The following is an 18204-nucleotide window of genomic DNA, read 5'->3' on the forward strand; positions in this document are numbered from 1 at the left end:
CATGATGAGGAGGAGGGAGAACACCAGGACACCCCTTGTGCATTTCCAGCACATCTCTCCTGAGTTATGGAGATCTGGCCAGCTGTGGGCAGCGGGCAGGCAGAGGGGGAGTAAAGAATGGGCTCTGGAGTTGAGACAGGAATAAAACCAGTTTCAGTAAGGTAGAAAAGATCAAACCTCAAATAATTTTGGGGGAAAAAAGTCTGAAGTCAAAGCATACCTTCTGCTCGTCTTCCCGATCGGACCCTGAAATTGAGAAGTTTGGGGTTTGCTGTTAGGGAAGCAGAGCCAGATGTCTCCAAAATGGGCTCACGGGCACTTTTTCAGTCCCCCAAATTGACCTACATTCATTGCAGTTCATGAGCAATAATTCTTCCGAGTTCTCTGCCAAGCAGCTTCAGCATTGTTCAATTTGCCACCTTGTCCATGAGGCTTACTGGAAATTTCTGGTTTGGGTGAAACAGCTTTATCCATTTCTCCGTGAGACGCCGTTTATATGCGTGTTCTGTGTATTTTATGCTGTTTCTGTTACTTATGTTTCTGTGCAGTTTCTTTCATTATCACTTGGGGACTGATCTGCAGTCGCTTGAGATTGGTAGATTTCCCCTCAGTCCCAGCGGGACTAGGACAGGGTTCATTTTCTCTGCATTGGGATTCCTATTTGACGTTGGTAGCTACTTTTTCTGTTCAATAACACGCATTCTGATACGGTGTTGTTAATTGTACATAGTCATGTCACTTGGCTCCAGGCAGAGCAAACTGTTTCATCTTTGCACCACTGACGTCTCCTCTGCTCCATTAAGGACTTTTGCTTTCAGCTGTCTCCTCTCCTTACTGCTCCGCTGCTGAAGGGTGGCATGAATATTTACCAGTTTGGTGCATCCTCAGCCTGTTTTGTTTGTGTCCCATATGCAGCAGGACAGCGCAATTTCCAAATCTCTTATACTTACTGACATCAGGGATAACAGTGTTTTATTCATATGGTTCTACTGTTTTATGCCACTAGAAGGTAGATAAAAATGAATCTGCCTCCTTTGCTGCATTTCTGCTCAGGTGAATAATAATGTTTAGAAACCAGTGCATGCAGCTGACCTACAGGAGTCCAACCAGCGTACAGCATCCTGCACATGTGCAGGCATGACATTGGAGATATGTTTTCAGACAAAATAACATGGAATTATCATCTCTGAAGCTAGTCAATGTGCTGTTGGCATTAAAAGTTAACAAAATGAGTTTTACATCAGTAGCAGAACCAATTTTCAGCTGCTTAACTCCAAAATTAGAACAATAGGGGAATAATTCTATAGCAAGTGATTAGTGGCCATCATTCCCAGCTTGTACCCAAATGCCCCTAAAGAACTGTAACAATATTGGCTATTGCAAGAGGCTGATTTTGTTGTTTGATGAATGTTGTAACATAATTTAGCATTTACCTGACTGTACGTTTCTGTGTTACCTCAAAAAAGTTTCCTCAAAAGGAGAGAAAGCTATCAGAAAATCTGTGTTGGTTTGGGTTGCATCCTTTGAAGAAGAAAGCTATGGTGATGGGACAGAAGTGTAATGTAGAGCAAAATGTGCAGGACAAGAGAGTTTTAATGAGTTCTGATAGTTTTCCTGTAAGCTGTATGATCTGCTTCCGTTACTATTTTATTGTTTTGAGAGTATAAGTGATGAGCAATAACAAGCTTAAGATGCTTATCTCCCAGGTAACAATATAGCAAAGTCAACCACATATGCATGTACTTCTGCATAGTACAGGAGCAAAATTGAACCTGAAGTAGTAAAATAAACAAGTATGTGAGTGTAGCTTTGATTTTGCTTATTATGGACCTTAGTAATGTGAGTATCGTTAGATCATACAATAATACTTCATGTAATTTAAATGTCCTTGGAAGTTCGTTTTCAACATGGGGTCATGCTTGATTTAGGATTGCAAATAATAGCTCAGGATCTCAGTTCTTTAAAAGAAACATTTTGATCCCATTCTCAACCGCATGAGTCATTATAACTCGTCAGCATGATATAGCTCTTGTTTTGAAGAGGTGCTTTTAAATAAGGAAAAGGTAAGCAATATCTTGAGCACATGCATTTTGAATCAGTGTCTCTATCTAATCATGTCAATAAACACAATTAAACAGAAAAATTGTAGAACAAAAAGTATTTTCTGTGTGTATGTGAGTACATCATACGTTAGGCTCCTGTATGCTTTTGCCATTGCTTATATTGTTTTGTTTTGCTCCATGTACTTATTGCTGTCAGGGTGTGCTTCATATATTGAGAGCCAGTGTTGAAAGCCTCATTCTCCAGCCTCTAGCCTCCCCTGCAGTTTCAAAATTATACGTATGAATGCTGGCATGTACACTTAGCTGATTTGAGCAGCTGTACGAACAAAACCACTTAGTGAATGCATTAGAGATGAGGTGTTATTGCTCTTTAATACGCTGCATTTAAAGTTTGCAAGGAACCTCACAAATAAAGACTTTTATTGAGACCTACTCCTAGATAAGTTAAATAAATTACACTTCAGTTTTGCTGTGATTTGTTTTGTTATTAGATATTTGTCGTTACTTTTTCCTTTACTGTGATGTTGCAAGTTACAGAGAAGATAAAACCATGCAAAGCTAAAGAAAGGCATAGAAATGTTCCCTGGACAAGTAAGATAAAGCCAACCTGTGTGCTTTTCAGTAGGTACCTGAGTCCATGTGTGCAGTAAGAGGACAATTGGACAAAACAACCATACTGTGCCAAACCTCAGGCCTGCCCAGTCCCGTGTCTTGTCTACACAGCCGCCTGTAATGTGCCCAAAAAAGTGCCAGCTCAGAGGAAGCTCACTTTGGCCCATGGTACTCTCCTGGCCTCCAGCACATGGGTTCAGGGGTTTCCCAAGCCAGAGTCCTTGCATCTGAAAGCTCTCGGTGGAATTTCTGTATTATGATTTCATCTAGTCCCTTTCTGAACCTATGCAACCCCCCAGCTCATGTACTGGAAGAGGCTGCGAACAGTGGATCCCCAAACACCTTCCCAGTGCTGGTCCTGATCAGACCTGTGTTGTCTCCCCTCCCTTACCTGTTTGTGAGACCTGGAGAGTCTTTAGCTACTTTGTCATTCCTTAGTCCTTAGGTTGTATTATGCCTTTGATTGTCTTTGTTGCCCTTGCCTGAACCATTTCCAGTCTGCTGTATCCTTTTGGAGGTGGTGGGACCAGAATACATGCAGCATTCAAGACAGACAAACCATCCATTTATACAATGCCATAATAATATTCTCTCTTTCGTTCTCTGTTCCTTTCCCAGTAATTCCTAATTCTCACTTTTGCACTGCTAGCGAGCAGTGGGCTGATGTTTTCACAGAACTACCTATTATAACCCCAAGATCTCATTCCTGAAGTGGTAATAGTCACCTTGGAGCACATCATTTTGTGTGGTTAGGTATTTTCCCCTCAAAGAAATGACCTCGTATTTGTTTATCTACACGGAATTTAATTTGCCTTTTTCTTGCCTAGTCACTCAGTATTGGAAAGTCTTTCTTCAGAGTCAGCCCTTATCATAGCCACCCTGAATGAATATCAGCAGCAAATTTTGTCACCTTACTATTTACCCTGTTTTCCAGCTCATTTATAAATAAGTGAACAGCTCCCAAGTTCCAGCACAGATCCCTGCAGGACTCCACCATTGACCTCTCTCCACTCTGAAAATTGACAGTATTCTCCTACCATCTGTTTCTAATTATTTCTCCTTGCAAGGACATTTATTTTTGTCCTCTGGGAGTTTCATTTTTTTAAGACCTGAGAATGACAGATTTATCGAAATCCAAGCGGACTTCATTAACCACGTTTCCACAGTATGCGTATTTTTGACTTCTTCAGAGCACTCTAGTTGTTTTGTGAAACGTGACTTAAAATAGCTGTGTTGGTCCTACCTTCCTTGCTTTCCATGCTTCCCCAGATTTTCCCTGGAAATCTTTCAGAAACTGGTTTCACATTACCCGATTTCCAGTTCTTTGGAGCCAAAGCAGCCGTAAGAGAGAGGTTACGTGCCACAGTTAAAAGTTCCTCTAAAACACGGCGTTGTTTCAGAATGAAAAGGTGAAATTCTTCACTGCAGCTGTGTTGTTGTTTGCCTTCATACTTGAAAGAAGTCTGCAGGACCAGGTGACTTTTATATAAGAGTCTTAAAAGGCTTGACCTTGATGCTCCCTGAGCCTTTGTTACTGCTCTTTGTTGGATCTTGGTATAGAGGTGAATTGTGGAAGACTAGAAAAATCCAGTCTCATGCCAGCACACGAGCAGGGTGTCTGGTGGAGTCAGACAAGGATCTTGTTTGCAGCCCAGTGTTCCTCGCTATCCTTACCAATTAGTTACAAGAGCAACACATATTAATTGCCACTGAAATTTGCAGGTGACACACAAAAATTATTTGTTTAATAAATTGTAGTAAGGGCAGATAATTCTGTAGACTGGTTTTGATGTCACAATAAACAGGGCTTGCTTGAACAACCGGTTTTTTTTAATATGCCACATGCAGTGTAAGATTTCTTCAAAATGTGGGAGGCAGCCAATTGATAGGAGACCATATTATAGAAAACAGTTATCTAGAAGATAAATTAGGGGCTGTGATAGATGGCCCTCTGAGTGGGGACTCTCACTGCAGTGCTGCACTTAAGAAATCCAATGTAGTTCCTAAATATGTATGCCAGAAAAAAGGGATTTCGGTTACCCACAGTGGTGCCCATGCACACTCTGTCCAGTTCTAACACCTGTCAAGATTCCCTTTCAAGTGTAAGGCTGAAAAGGTTTCAGGACTGATTTAAGTGAATGAAAGAAGAAGAGCTAAAGGGATGAATTTTCTTGCTATTCAAAAGAAGATTAAAAATTGACAGATTATGGTGTATGGAGGCCTACAGGGGGAGATTTCAAGCAGTGCAGTGTTCCTTAACTTCACAAATGCTTTGTTTGGAAGCTGAAGTCAAGCAAATTTGCATTAGCCATGAGGTATATACCTTTGTAACTTAAAGTTTCATTTGTTAATTACCTTTACAGTGGTTTCTTTGCCACTTAAGTCATGAAGTCATTTTTCTAAGAGATACGGCCTAACCTACCAGAAGCAAAGGACTTTGTGAGGCAGAGCACTGAGGTCTTCTCAATGTTCATTTGGGATTATTCTACATCCCAGGCTAATCAGTGGTCCTTAACCACCATTCCTGCCCACGCTTGCCCCTGTGGTATTCCCCTCCTGCAAAGGGGAGACGTGCGCAGAAAGCCTAAGGGAGAGGAAAGCAAGTCCAGGAGCACCAGGCAAGTTCTGATCCGGGTTTCAGCACCGGTGCTGACCCACCAGGTGAGCTGAGGTTATTCAGTGGTGTGTGAGCAGCAGTGGGTGTCTGACCTTCGGCAGAAAATTCTGGCAGAAGATACAGAGGGCTGAAGATGAAGAACTGAAGGTCAGATTGGGAAATTGTGGGTGAGATGAGAGATGTGGCTGTGCAGCCATCCCAGTTTCATTACATGGAAACATTTTCACATATTCTATGTTTTGGCTATAAAAATTGAGGTAAAAGGTGTGTTCTGTGAATGGGGGAACTGAGGGAGAAGTGCTCTACCTCAGTGTCCCCTCTGCATCCCAAATAGACCTTTCTTTCCCCAAATACCCTGTATCCACAGCATCACCAGTTCTCTCCTAAATCCCTGCCTCGGACAGCATCAGTTCCCTTTCGGTAGTTGAACCTGCAGACTCCTCAAGGGCTCTTTATCTCTGTACTTTACAAGGACACGGTGGTGTTACAGCTGGCTGAAAGCTGTTTGTGTGTTGCTTTCGTGCCCTCAAGTTGCCACCTGGTTTTGTTAAAATCTCCCCGTCTTTCTGCTGGTGGGAATTTGGGATCCTTTCTGCTCTGTCCTCATACCAGCTTTGTCACAAAACTTGCAGAAGTTTAGTATCTTGGAGATACCTGCCATCAGTCAAATGTGGTCATCGGGCTGAAAATCACACAGCCTTGATCCTACAGGGAACCTGAGTAAAATGTATCATCTAAGAAGTGTATATCATTTATTTGTATGAGGGATTTGAGAATTTGATAGCAAAACTTGATTTTGAAGGATAAAGGTGTTTTGGGATTGGAGAGGAGATGTTTTTTGTTTTACAGTGTAATAAAAATTTCAGCGTCTTATAACTCTCCCAATTGCCTTTTATGAATATCCTGGGGGTTGCGGTCCACTGTTTGAGAAACACTAAGATAACAGAATAGTAAGATATAAAAGGAAATGCATGAAGTTAGCCAGGCAGTTTGAGGACAAATTCCATTTCATTGGGAAAAAAAAAAAATGTGTAGGAGGGGAGAAAGAAACTGGGGGAGAATTTAAAAGAGGAGAATCTGGTGAGCAGAGAACTTGAATACTGTTGAGAAACACAAATGGAAGTGGAGTTTTAGAAAGCAGCTGGCGCTGGCCCAGCTCTACTTCCTTGCAACCCAAGGGGCTTCACTGGCATGGGGCTGCTGCCCAGTTCTCTCCAAAATTCCTTCTAGAAGTTTAATGAAGAAAATTGCTATATAGAACAACGAAGCAAGGACGAGGAGAAACACACAGATATTATCAGTAGTAGAAGACATGGTATAAAAATAACGCTAGATTTTCAAACACTGAGGTTATTTTACCTTTTGAGAAGTGAACCTTTCTAGCACTGTGGTATAAACAGCATTAGCTTTGATCTTGCAAACATAAAGACAGCAAACGTATCAGGACGGAAAGTCTGTGGCGTGATCAGGCAGTGTGGACTCAATATTTGAAAACTAACAAGATCCAGCTGTGAGGAATGGCAGGGTCACAGCAGTGAGGCATCACAGAGTAAAAAATAAAAACATTTTTGCTCAGAAATGGTGAAATGAAAAAAAGAGACGAACAAGCCTAGAGCCTGAAAAGTCTGCAGAATTCGATAATATCAGTTGCTATCAGCATTGTTAAAAACGCAGTGGCAGCATGACAGAGTGGATAGCTAGAATATGCATTACTGTGTGGAGCAGTGAGCAAATCCCAATTACTAAGAGAGAATTATGGCTGGAATCCTTAAGAAGGGGAATATAATAGACTTTAAGATCTATCTCCTCCAAGAATGATATTATCCATCTTCACGTCAGAGTTCAGAGTTGCAGAAGACTCGAAACAAGCTGGCCTTAGAATGAGAAGGTCAGACGTACCAGGGGAAGAGGTTCCTTTATTTTCTCCTTGAGAAGCCAGATGCAAATTCATGAATGTCATTGATTTTAAAAGGTAGCTGATGGCCTCTGTGGAGAGCCTCTTTGACACAAGCACATCATGTGCTGTTTCAGAGAATATTATTCAATCAAGTAATTGAAACTTCATCAGAAGGAGAGAGCTACAGAATAAACGGTTTAAAATAAATTATTACAAACCCTTGATGAGATGTCACACATCCATTCCCCTTTCCTTATTTTCATGGTTATCTTTCAGAAAGTAAAAGTTTATAGGGAAGAAAGATAGACATGCTGTACTTGTAAGGTCAAATACAAATATTCCGAGGTGAAATGTTGAGAAGATGCTACTTGTGAAACCTTGGGAGATTTTTTGTTTCCTGTTAAAAGTCAAAAGCCACGTGCCTTACTTGCAGAAGTTCACTGAATAGGGCCAGTAATCTCGGGGAGTAACACGGCCAGAGCGTGCCTTGTATTGCCAGGCTACACTGTCTCTGCAGCCTTGGTACTTTGTCACGATGAGCTTTGTGTGCAGAAGGGTGAACAAAATCGAGCAAGGTCTCAGGATCAGGAAGATTTCAGCAGGAAGGGAGGAAGGCGGGCTGGCAGCAGCATATTTTCCTCCTGTCTGACCTCCTGCCTCTTCCTCTGCAGTAAGAGGCACCTGGAGTGCCTGCAGCAAAGCGAGCGTGTCCTGAGATCCTTTTGTAACGCAAAAGTCCCCTGATGTGGGCAAGAGGAAGCTTGGAGAGGGTTGTTTTGCAGCAGCCCAGATGACAGCATGAGCGTGAAGCAGCTACACGTGCTCTTGCTGGCCTCTTGGAGATTAGCAGGCTTCAAAGCTAAGCTCAGGTTTGGTATCAAGGCATCTCCTCTGCTCGATGGAGCCCTACAGAGGGACACGGTGGCTGTGCCCATACCCACAAGTGAACTGAGTCCAGAACCAGCCCCTGCTGCAGCGTCAGCTGGCACAATGTCCATGTATTACCTTTTTTTCCCTTCTAAAACTGGGTCACCCAACTGAAACTGCCTCTTGGGAACCGTTCTTGGCACGTTCTACCTTGCAAACTGTGCCCTGGCAATTTTTTGGAAGAGTGGTAGTTGGAACAGACTAAAATTGTTCCTGTGGCACATGCTGTGGGACAATTCTAACAATTTAATACCATAGACAATTGAGTTTTGATGCCTGAGAATGTTCCCTGGCACCGCTTAATTTATCTGTATAAACATAACCAGTATGCAGCAGAGCCGCAAAATGAGGATCTCAAGAATTATCTGTGCAGGAAACTTAAGGTGGCATGGGATTTATTCCTTCAATTTAAGTCAATTTGTACCTGCAGCTCAGTGCTGTAGTATTCATTTGTGATTTTTATTGTTTAAATTAATAATAAAAATCTGTGGATGAAAAATTTGCATGAAGTCTAGTTAGCTTTGAAACTAGACTTAATAACGTCCCTGAAAAAGAAAGATGTGTATAAGCTTTGTAGGAGGAAAAAGCTATTAAAAATGTTGTAGAACAAGCCACAAAAGTGTTTGACCGACAGATAGTGGGAAAATGTGGCCCATGAGCATAAAACCTATCAATGGATCTTCTTTCTGATGTATATACCCTATTCTTCAAAATCAGATTTTCCCCAGGTATCTTCAGCTTGGTTAATACCTCTTTGAACATCATATGGTAAAACTGTTACCCATCGAGTCTTTCCTTGAGAGATGTTCAATGCAGCTTCCCAAACAGATGATTCAAAGTTTTAAGATTAATTCCATGAGAGAAGTATTAGCCTTTCCATGACAATAAAATTATTCATCCTTGTAGCTTTATGTTCCTCTGCAGAAAGTTAATTATCACTTGGTTGCTGCGTCTTTGTATTTAGCCTTCTTATTACCGGTGCAGTAATATGAGAACATTAGTAAAAAAAAAATCTTGAAATTGCAATTCATGGTCATTATACAAGAAAAATATGGTGGTTGGTTTTTGTTGGTGGTGGTTTTGGTTTTGGTGTTAGGCATCTAGAAGTTTTGCTCTAGATCTGACTTCCTCTGTGTACGGGTAGAGAATGCGAAGATAAAATTGGAGGAGAAATCAAACCATGACTTTTTACTTGGGTATAATGATTTTGGGGCTAGTTAGGCGCATTTTGTTAGTTAATAAAAACTGTATAACCTGGACTGTTCAAAAATGCTCTATGCCCTGTTTCTAACTAAAGCCATCTTTTCTTTCTTTGCTTTTGCCTAGGTAGTGGCATTGTGCAGCATAGCAGTGCTGCACCTTATTCAGTTGCCTAAATGGGAGCTGAACGCTTTTAGAAACCTGGCTACTGATGACTATCTGGCTTCAAAATAACACATCTCATCTTCTGAAATGCCCCCTTTTAATATCAGTCCAAATAAAATATGCTGATGATTTACCAACCACAATCACTTGCATTTAATGCATGTCAGGCATTTTGTGTGTGATCAGCTTCTTCAGTCAGTGTGGCACCATCAGCTGGCTTACCGATAGAGGTTTCCAAGTTGATGCTTCGCCCCTTATTCAGCACATGCCCTCGTGGTTCTGTGCAAGGGCAGGCTGGAATACCACGCGGAAGGAATTTGCCAGCCTTGAGGAATGAGGAGACAGTAGTGGCATGGGCACACAAATGCAGAGGACAGGCCATGCAGCTGGGGATGAATAAAAATGAGTGAAGAGAGGCTCTGAGTGTATCAGTACACCAAAGGATGACAGTGAGGTGTCAGCGTAACACAGCTGTGAAGAGGCCATATGTGATCCTGGGATGGATTTTATCCTGTATTTCCAGCTGATTTAGGGCAATGTTAGCATAACTGTGTGATGCACCGTGATACTGCTTGTGGGATTCCGGTCACCCGTGTCCAATTCTGTTTGAAATGGCAAGAGCTGCTACAAGGAGAGCAGGATGGTTAGGAGAACAGTGACGTTTCTTGCAAGGAGAAAGCTAGGAAAGCTTGGTGCGTTTATTGTAGAAGGAGAAACGTTGAGAAGATGCCATGTCTCCTGTCTGAAAATATATCAGAGAGCTAATAAAAAAGAGGAAGAGAAAAGGACAGTTTAAGCCAGTGTTTTTCAGTTTGATTTGATTTGTGGATTTCTAAACTTTTTCCAAAGATAATACTGCATACCCTGTAGCATTGTCAGAGCAAATTACATCCTGTTAGGTCCGCTTTGCTTCATTACCACTACATTTTAAAAATCTCTTAGAAGTAGTTTATGTACCCCTCCTGAGTCCATGGACCGTAGATTGAAAACTAATGATTTTAAACCTGTGGCTAACGGTGGGACAAGAACAAATGGATATAACTTGGTTATAAATCACTCCAGCCTGGAAATTAAAAGGAAGTCTCTAATTAGTAGAGCAGCAAGGTTCTGCAACAACTTTCTTAAGGGAGTAGATTTGGCAGAATACTGAGCTGTACCCTGGAAACAGATGAGTCTGTGGAAGAGCTTACAGGATGAGATGTTTGTAGCAGCGTGCCTTCTTCCTCCGTTTCCCATTTCTCGGAACTAATTTATCTGGGTGAATGGTCTTTACTATTCTAGTCTCATTTGTTCTGTTTTTTCAAAAACAGAACCACTCCTATCTCAGTTTCTTCTAGAATTAAAAATAGACGTCTCCATTCCTGCCTGGCATTCTGACCAAAGAAGCCAGGATTTTCCTTAAATTCCCAGCAAAACAACCTCAACAGCTGCTGGAGTAATGTGCTTCATCTTCCTTTTGTATTCAATATTTTCATGTGACTTGGATATTTAATTTCCTTTAGGAGAATGTAATACTTTCAATGATGTTTAAAAGGGAAAGCAGTTGAAAAACCAATCTTTAAAATATTCTGCAATAGCAAGTTTTCAGGCAGAACAGTTTACAAATCATCAAATCTATGGCTAACCTGAGATGTAGTTTGGCTAAAAAGGTTTCTTACAGAAGTTACCCCTTGTTATCACTCTGTTCATCATGTCATTATTTTGTGAGATCATGCTGCTACCTAAGTGATCTTCCTCAATAGCTGAGATAAGAGGTAAAATCTCTTCATATGGTTATTTTACTGGGAGCTTCATTTCTGGTGAGAATAGGTTTGTGTCAAATGCACTGCGTATTGCAGAAAGAACGAGCTCACTGGGCAGTCTTCGTGGGTGCAGGATGGGAAGGGGAGCAGTGCTATTCCTTGTCCCCTCGTTTCTGCCTCCTTTTCTGCTTCCTGAGACCATCTGAGAGGGAGAGAGGGGAGGGAGCACTTCATCATTGGGATAAACAAGTGTTCAGTGCATCAAACTGTATATGAACTCCGTGGAAAGAGGGCACACCCTGAGCTTCAGTGCAAACACTTTTAATCGTGTTCGTTTCTATGAAAGAAATGTCCCTGGGGGTGTTTAAGGAAAGGTTGGACGTGGTGCTTAGGGACATGGTTTAGTGGGTGACACTGGTGGTAGGGTGATGGTTGGACCAAATGATCTTGAAGGTTTCTTCCAACCGTAATGAATCCGTGATTCTGTGAAGCTTTTGGATGCAGTATGCGTACGTAAAAATGCCTAATCAGGATTTTACTCCCTCAGGGACAGATCTGCAGACACAAGTATCTGAGTTGAAATTTAGCCTCACTGAATTTGTCGAGTCTCTATATTAACCTAAGATGGTATGTTTAATCGCTGAGTGTTAAACACATAAGGCAACATTTCATTTAGTTTTAATTATGTGGTATGCTGTGGGAATTGTGCCAAGGCAAAAGTGAGATTGTCTGGGAAATTATAACTGCACTTTTGTCTCTTCCCAAGAGGTGTAATTTCTTTATTCCTTGGGACTGCCTTTTCCAAAATCAAGTCTGAACCAAATGCAAAGCATGATTTTACGGACAGCTCCATTTTATGGGGGAACAGAGGAGTTGTGCTACATCAGATACTAGGTAAGCATAGGTACAATACAGGGGATGTGCCAGAGGATGTGCACTGACGGCACAGGTCTGGCTTAGCCTGTCGGACTGCAGTAGCATGGTCTCACAGGTCTTGGCAGACCTAAACTGGCTCTTGCAAGGCCACTCAAGTGTTTCTGCAGCAAATTCAGTGGGGCTCAGGGTCTTAGTTAAGATACAATGTCAGAGCTAAGCTCTCTCAGTGTTTGCTTACTGTCATGCTGTAATAAACCGGAAATAAACATTCTGGGAGACCAGAGATCTGACAACTGCAGTACAGAGTCTGCTGGGTGGGTAGAGGTCAATCTGAGATGAAGCATCTCAGTGCAGGCGTTTGAGCACAAGTCTCTTAAGTTCTCATTCTGGCCAATGGAGATATACTCAGTCTGTGGAAGCCAAGCCATCAAGCAGTTGCCTGCATCCAAGTGTCTGTGCCTAAAATGCCTCAAGGATCCCGTCTGACCTCTGGCTACTTTTCCAGAAGGATGCAAGTCTTCCACAGGTTCTCTGCCATACCTCCCATCTGCACAGGGATGTCCCACAAACTGAAGAACAGGCCTGGTGGCATTAGGTACCAGCAAGTGAATCAAGCCCTAGCTTATACTCTTAGCTTCTCTGTAAGAGACTTTCTTGCAGGTTTCTCAAACAGGAGCCAAATCCCACCTTCTGTGACTGTGAAGCCAGCCTGGTCCCAGGCACCTAATAAGCCCTGGATGTGAGCTGCTCTGAGCAGGGCCACCACGCATCAGTGGCATGGCTGATAAGTGTTCTGGATAAGCCTTCAGAAATTCTAGAGTTATCTGAATGGCTCTGTAGCCAACTAAAACTGCTTTGGCCCATGGTCTGCAAAAGGACCATCCATGGGAGTGAGAAAAACTGTGTTTTAGTTTGGGTCAGAAGTGCCTTTTTAAAGTGAATCTCCCCGCTGTCCATGCCTACTACACATTGTTTCACATTGTAGAGCAGACTTGGGGTATGCAAACTGGATTTCTTCTTAAGCAAACTAAACAAGCAGATGTCCTCTAGGAGTACAACTGATGGACTTACACCGCTAATGCGTGTGCAGTCCATGGGATCAAACTAGAGCTGGTCCAAAGTGAAACCTCTGAAACACGTGTTGTGGATATTAGGTCCTAAGTGCTATCTATTCTGTTTTTCAGATCCACTCTGTTGTGATAGACAACTTGGTAATGTAGACGTAGGCTATGCTTTCACATATTGAATTTTATTAAATTAGGCTTGCCTGTGTCTTGGATTCGTAAACTGAGTTTAGGGATAATTAAAAGTATTTTATTCTAAATTAACAGTATACTATCGATCATAGTTCCTTCTTAATGTATTTTTACCTGGGATTAAAATAAAGCCAGTGTTATAAATGCCAGTATGAGAAATACGATAAAGGAATTTGAATTACCTGATGCTGAAGATTAGTGGATAGTGTATAAAGAGGTGCAAAATAGATATTGACAATTGCTAAACACAATTGTTGTTATTTATTGCTTCCATTTATCATAGGACTAAAAGTCAGATCCTAATCATTTAAGTAAATATCTCAGTTCTGGTGAGCTTCAGTGATATCTGTCAGACAGGAATAAATGCAGGTAGCGATGCATACATCACATCATTTTCAGAAAAGCTGTAATAGTCTTAAATGAAATTGTGTAAGTATTTTTATGTAAGTTCTGTAATGCCCTTGTTTTTGATGCTGTATCCTCTACTGGCATTGTGATAGGTCATTAATTTGTATATGGATTTGGCCAGTAGAGAATAGGAGCAAGGAAGTGCTTATTCTTTTGTTCTCTAAAATAATGTATTTGAATTGTGATTTCTCAGGCTTTTCTAGAGTACGTGATGGTATTATTGTGCTGATCTAGAACTTGTTAAGAGTCAATGGAAAGATGCCCATTTATTGCAATGGACAACATCAGCTGAGCAAAGGGTTTAAGCACATGCTTAACTCCTGGCTTTGATGAGTTGGAAAGATGCTTTAAATGCTTGGCTTAATTGAAATGCAGGAAAAATACCCACCCATCTGAGATTATGGATGTCAAGCATCCCATATTTCCTCTATGTGCTTGGTACCCTTTTTCATGATTTACACAAATGCATACATTATAATAAATAATCAAGTAGCAGATCCATGCCAGAAAGATAACGGGTTAACTTCTAAAGACCATTCAGCAATCCTGACTTGGTACTGAGCAACCTTACTCTTGCAAATAATCCCATTGTGTCTGTGCCATTCAGCATTAGAGGAACTATTAATTCTTATATTGTATGACATTATAGCAAGATCTTGCTGCACACTTGTAATGTTCAATATCCTGCTGCACGATCAGATGAAACCCAGTGTGACTCCACAAGAAGAGAAAATTTGTCTTTATGATGTAAACATAACGGGATCCTTGTGCAACCAATTTTATACCCAGTTAAGTCTTCTAAAGAGGAATGGCTATGTGGCCTTTTGGTACATAACATTGCTAATGTATAGCCACATTAGGACAGACAGTAAGTTGGGACTTAATACATTTTATGCTACTTCAGATTTTAATACAAATTAGCACGAGTGGAATGATTTCATTAGCCTATAGCTAGTATACTGAATTGTCACGTGCTACAATGCATAAGCAGATATCACATAAAGAAGGTCTTCAGCATGAATTGCCCTTGCAGCAGATCAGGGAGGAGCTGTAAAATTAACTATAATGTGCCCTATAGAAGGTACAGTGTAATGCACCTCTGGGGTTAGTACAGGGTGAGCCAGTTCCCCAAAGATTTGGTTGTAGGATCCGGTTTCTATCTGTCAATGTAAGCAAAGACCCAAGGAGTGAAAGTAAAGTATCTGAGCAAATACGATTATGAAGATAAACTGCTATGTAAATAGCTAGACAGGTGGCTGTCAGGAGTGTGCTTATATTTCTTACCCGCCTAAATTATTTAAATAATAATAAGCTTCCATACTTTGCAGTTACCGTGAACAATGTGAAACCTTACATTCATGTTCCCATTCCCTGTCCCTTCCTCCCTTCCTGCTGTGTTTTGTGTTCCCACAGAATTGGGTCCCTACGAGACAACTGGAGCAGGGACTGTGTGCTTGATTGTATGTTTGAACAGAGCCCAACATAGCTGAATCCTGGTTGTAGCCTCCAGTCCTGACTGCAGCACAAATTGCAGTAAAATAATAATAATTGTTTGAATTTTATTTGACTGGTGTGAGTAGCATGAGCATGATGAGCTAGCCAATATGCAACGATAATAACTGTGTACTGAGCAGAGCCTGCTGGATGACTTCGGCTAAGTCCTTTCCCGTTTCTGAGCCTTCCCATCTGTAAAATGAGAGTGAGGTAATTCCTTTAAAAGCGCTCTGCAGGTGTTGGTTATTACTACTGCAAGGAACTGATGGCACACAGGTCGTGGGTTTGCTTTGTGCAACATAACCCTTCACCCTTACAAAAGCTCAGGGATCTCTAGGCCCTCTTAGTAGCAGTGAGTGTAAACAAGGAGACATGGTAACTGCCTAGAATAGGAGAAAGCAAAATTAAACATATTTGTGGATGTACCTCGCTGTGAGCAGCCATCTGTAGGACGATAAATAGTAGCATACATATATAAACACACTGGGTCGTCATTCCAAACAACATATTCTGTGTGTTTATCTCTGTGTTAATGAGGTACTCCACTCAGTTTTGACATCTGTCACTTTGCAATCATGGCAGTGCAGTGCTGAATCGGAGAACAAAATCCATGGGCAGTATTTCAGCCTTTCACTCTGTGCACTGGAAATACGTGTGATGTAGCACGTTGCGCCAAACCAGGCTTTTTCCTTGGATGGCAGGGCAAAAGTGACTTGGTAACATAAGCAGATGACATGGGTTGAAATGAATCAACTCAGGAACCCAAGTACTGGGGCCATGGTCATCATGGGCAGACTTGAAAGGAATGCTGTCACACGGGGAAGAATGACTGATAGATAACCAAGGTTTAGTTGATTCTATTTATTTGGTCACTTCAGCATTCAGCAGAGTGCTACAGTTCCTTTTTGACTTGCTTTTTCTTTCAAAAAAAAGAACTGTATCAAATCCAGAAATATAGCTCATGGCTCATTTGCTCACAGTGCCAGTGAGTGCCACCGCAGTGATTCTCTTTTGAACTTACATGAGTGACAGATTGTTCAGACCACTGGTTTCAGCATCCCCAGCATACTGGCATGCTGTAGGGTTTTCTGTTGGCAAAGATTGCTGCAGGGAACAGAAGTACTGTTGATACCCAAGGAGTTACCAAAGATATTCAAGCCACATCTTGGGACCACTCAGCTGAATGCACTAGCTTTATGTTCCCACAAAATTTACCATTGCACTGTTTCCTTCTTCCTGTACAAGCTCTGGTTGTTCAACTATGACTGCTTTGATGGTAGCATGCAAGAAAGGCAGCATACACAGGGAAGAGGATCTATTTACAGAGTGACTTAGAGGAACAGCAGCCAACGTTGATTTTTCTGCAAATAAATGGAGAGGAGCAACCTCACCTTGATCAAAAGGACCAAATCTCAGGGACTTTCAATGCTCTCTAGTATAAATCAGAATTTGGTTTAAGTCTAAATAAAGAGGGAAGACTTTTTCCTTCTTCATTATTGGCTCTAAATACTGAAGTATTTTTCTTAGAAAAGTATTTGCCCTTTCGAAAACAGCCCATGCAATTCTTGAGCCCATGCAATTCTGAGCTGATTCTTGCATAAAGCACGACATAGATGTTTGTGAGAAAATGCAGGTAGCTCAGAATCAGAGGAATGCATAATTAAGCACCGTTTGTGCGGTCATGGTCGGTGGCTGCCTAAGTGGGTTCCACTGTAACGTTTTAAAAGCAAACATAGAGTTATTTGTGGTGCATTGCTGCAGGGTAGATCCCTGGTGTCTGAGGAGTAGAGAAAAACCCGCAAATTGTCTCTTAAAAATTCTGAAAGGCTGTTCATCCTATGTGTGCTCTGGTTGTCACTTGACTTGTGTTTCTGACAGAAAAACTGATGCGAGCCTGGGAGTAAAGGGATAATAGTGAAACTCCAGGTAAATAATCCTTGCAATTGTACTACAAGTATATCTGTTTCTTCTCTAATGCTAATACCCATCTGGGAAGAGTTTCCTTCCAAAAGGCACAAAAGTGGTAAGAAATAACAGTTTTCACCCAAGGGTAGTAATCTGGCAAAGATCTGGATACTATTCCTGAGCTGTGAGTTTTCGTGCTACCTGCAGAGATGGTGGATGGATAATTTCAGTTACAGAGAAATCTGACGTGGGGCTCTGTTCCAGGAAAGCTGCGCCAAGAAGTATAATTTTACTCTTCAATGAGTTTTTGGGTGGTACTTGCCTTATGCGCTGAGAACCCTTTAAAGGTTATTTCTTGAGCCACATTTTGTCAATGAAACTTCTGCTCCACAGCCCAAGAATGCTTCTGGCTGGGTAAAAAAAGAGTCCATAGAGTTGGCAGCAAATTTTATGACATATTGGGTGATGTCATTAAGGGAGCTGTTAGCAATCTGTCATTTAAGGAACAGCTTCTGCTAGTCCAACATGAGGGAAGTGATTTAATTCCATGTCTGCTTGGATTTCTCCTGTATAATCAGTGGAGGCCCAGGAGAATTGGGAGGCACAGTATGATACTCTCCTGATTACTTGGCTGTCATCTCCAATTTATGGCCTAAAATGTGTGTGAATAAAGTGTTCGTGTACAGGGGAACGCGTGAGGGTTTGTTACAGGGTGCTCCCCTAATACATTGAGCTGTGGTGGCTGTACAGGGTAGGCACTCTTAAGCAAGGAGTAACAGGGATGACTGTAGCATCTAACTCAGGTTATGCAAACATATTTGTTTGCTGACAAGTGACAGGAGGAAGAGAAGTCTGTAGGAGTATCCATGAAAAAGCACAGAGAGGAATGCTCTTCCTGGCTACAGGGTTGTACCAGTCCTCTGAAGATGCTTAGGACTGTTACAGCCCTCTGTCAGCCTTCATTTCACCCCCAGATAACTTGATCTTGGCTTCTCTGAGTTTTCCCATGAGGCTGGAAAGTGAAGGTATGGGTGTCCAACAA

General features: G+C 41.6%; 1 protein-coding gene across 11 annotated transcripts in view; it reads left to right on the forward strand.

The window, feature by feature from the left end:
- LHFPL3 (LHFPL tetraspan subfamily member 3) overlaps positions 1 to 18204 on the forward strand; it is a 261232-nt gene that overhangs the window by 946 nt on the left and 242082 nt on the right. The gene's annotated exons all lie outside the window — the stretch shown is intronic.

Source organism: Anser anser (genome assembly GCF_964211835.1).
Source record: "Anser anser genome assembly, chromosome: 1".
Lineage (NCBI taxonomy): Eukaryota > Metazoa > Chordata > Aves > Anseriformes > Anatidae > Anser > Anser anser.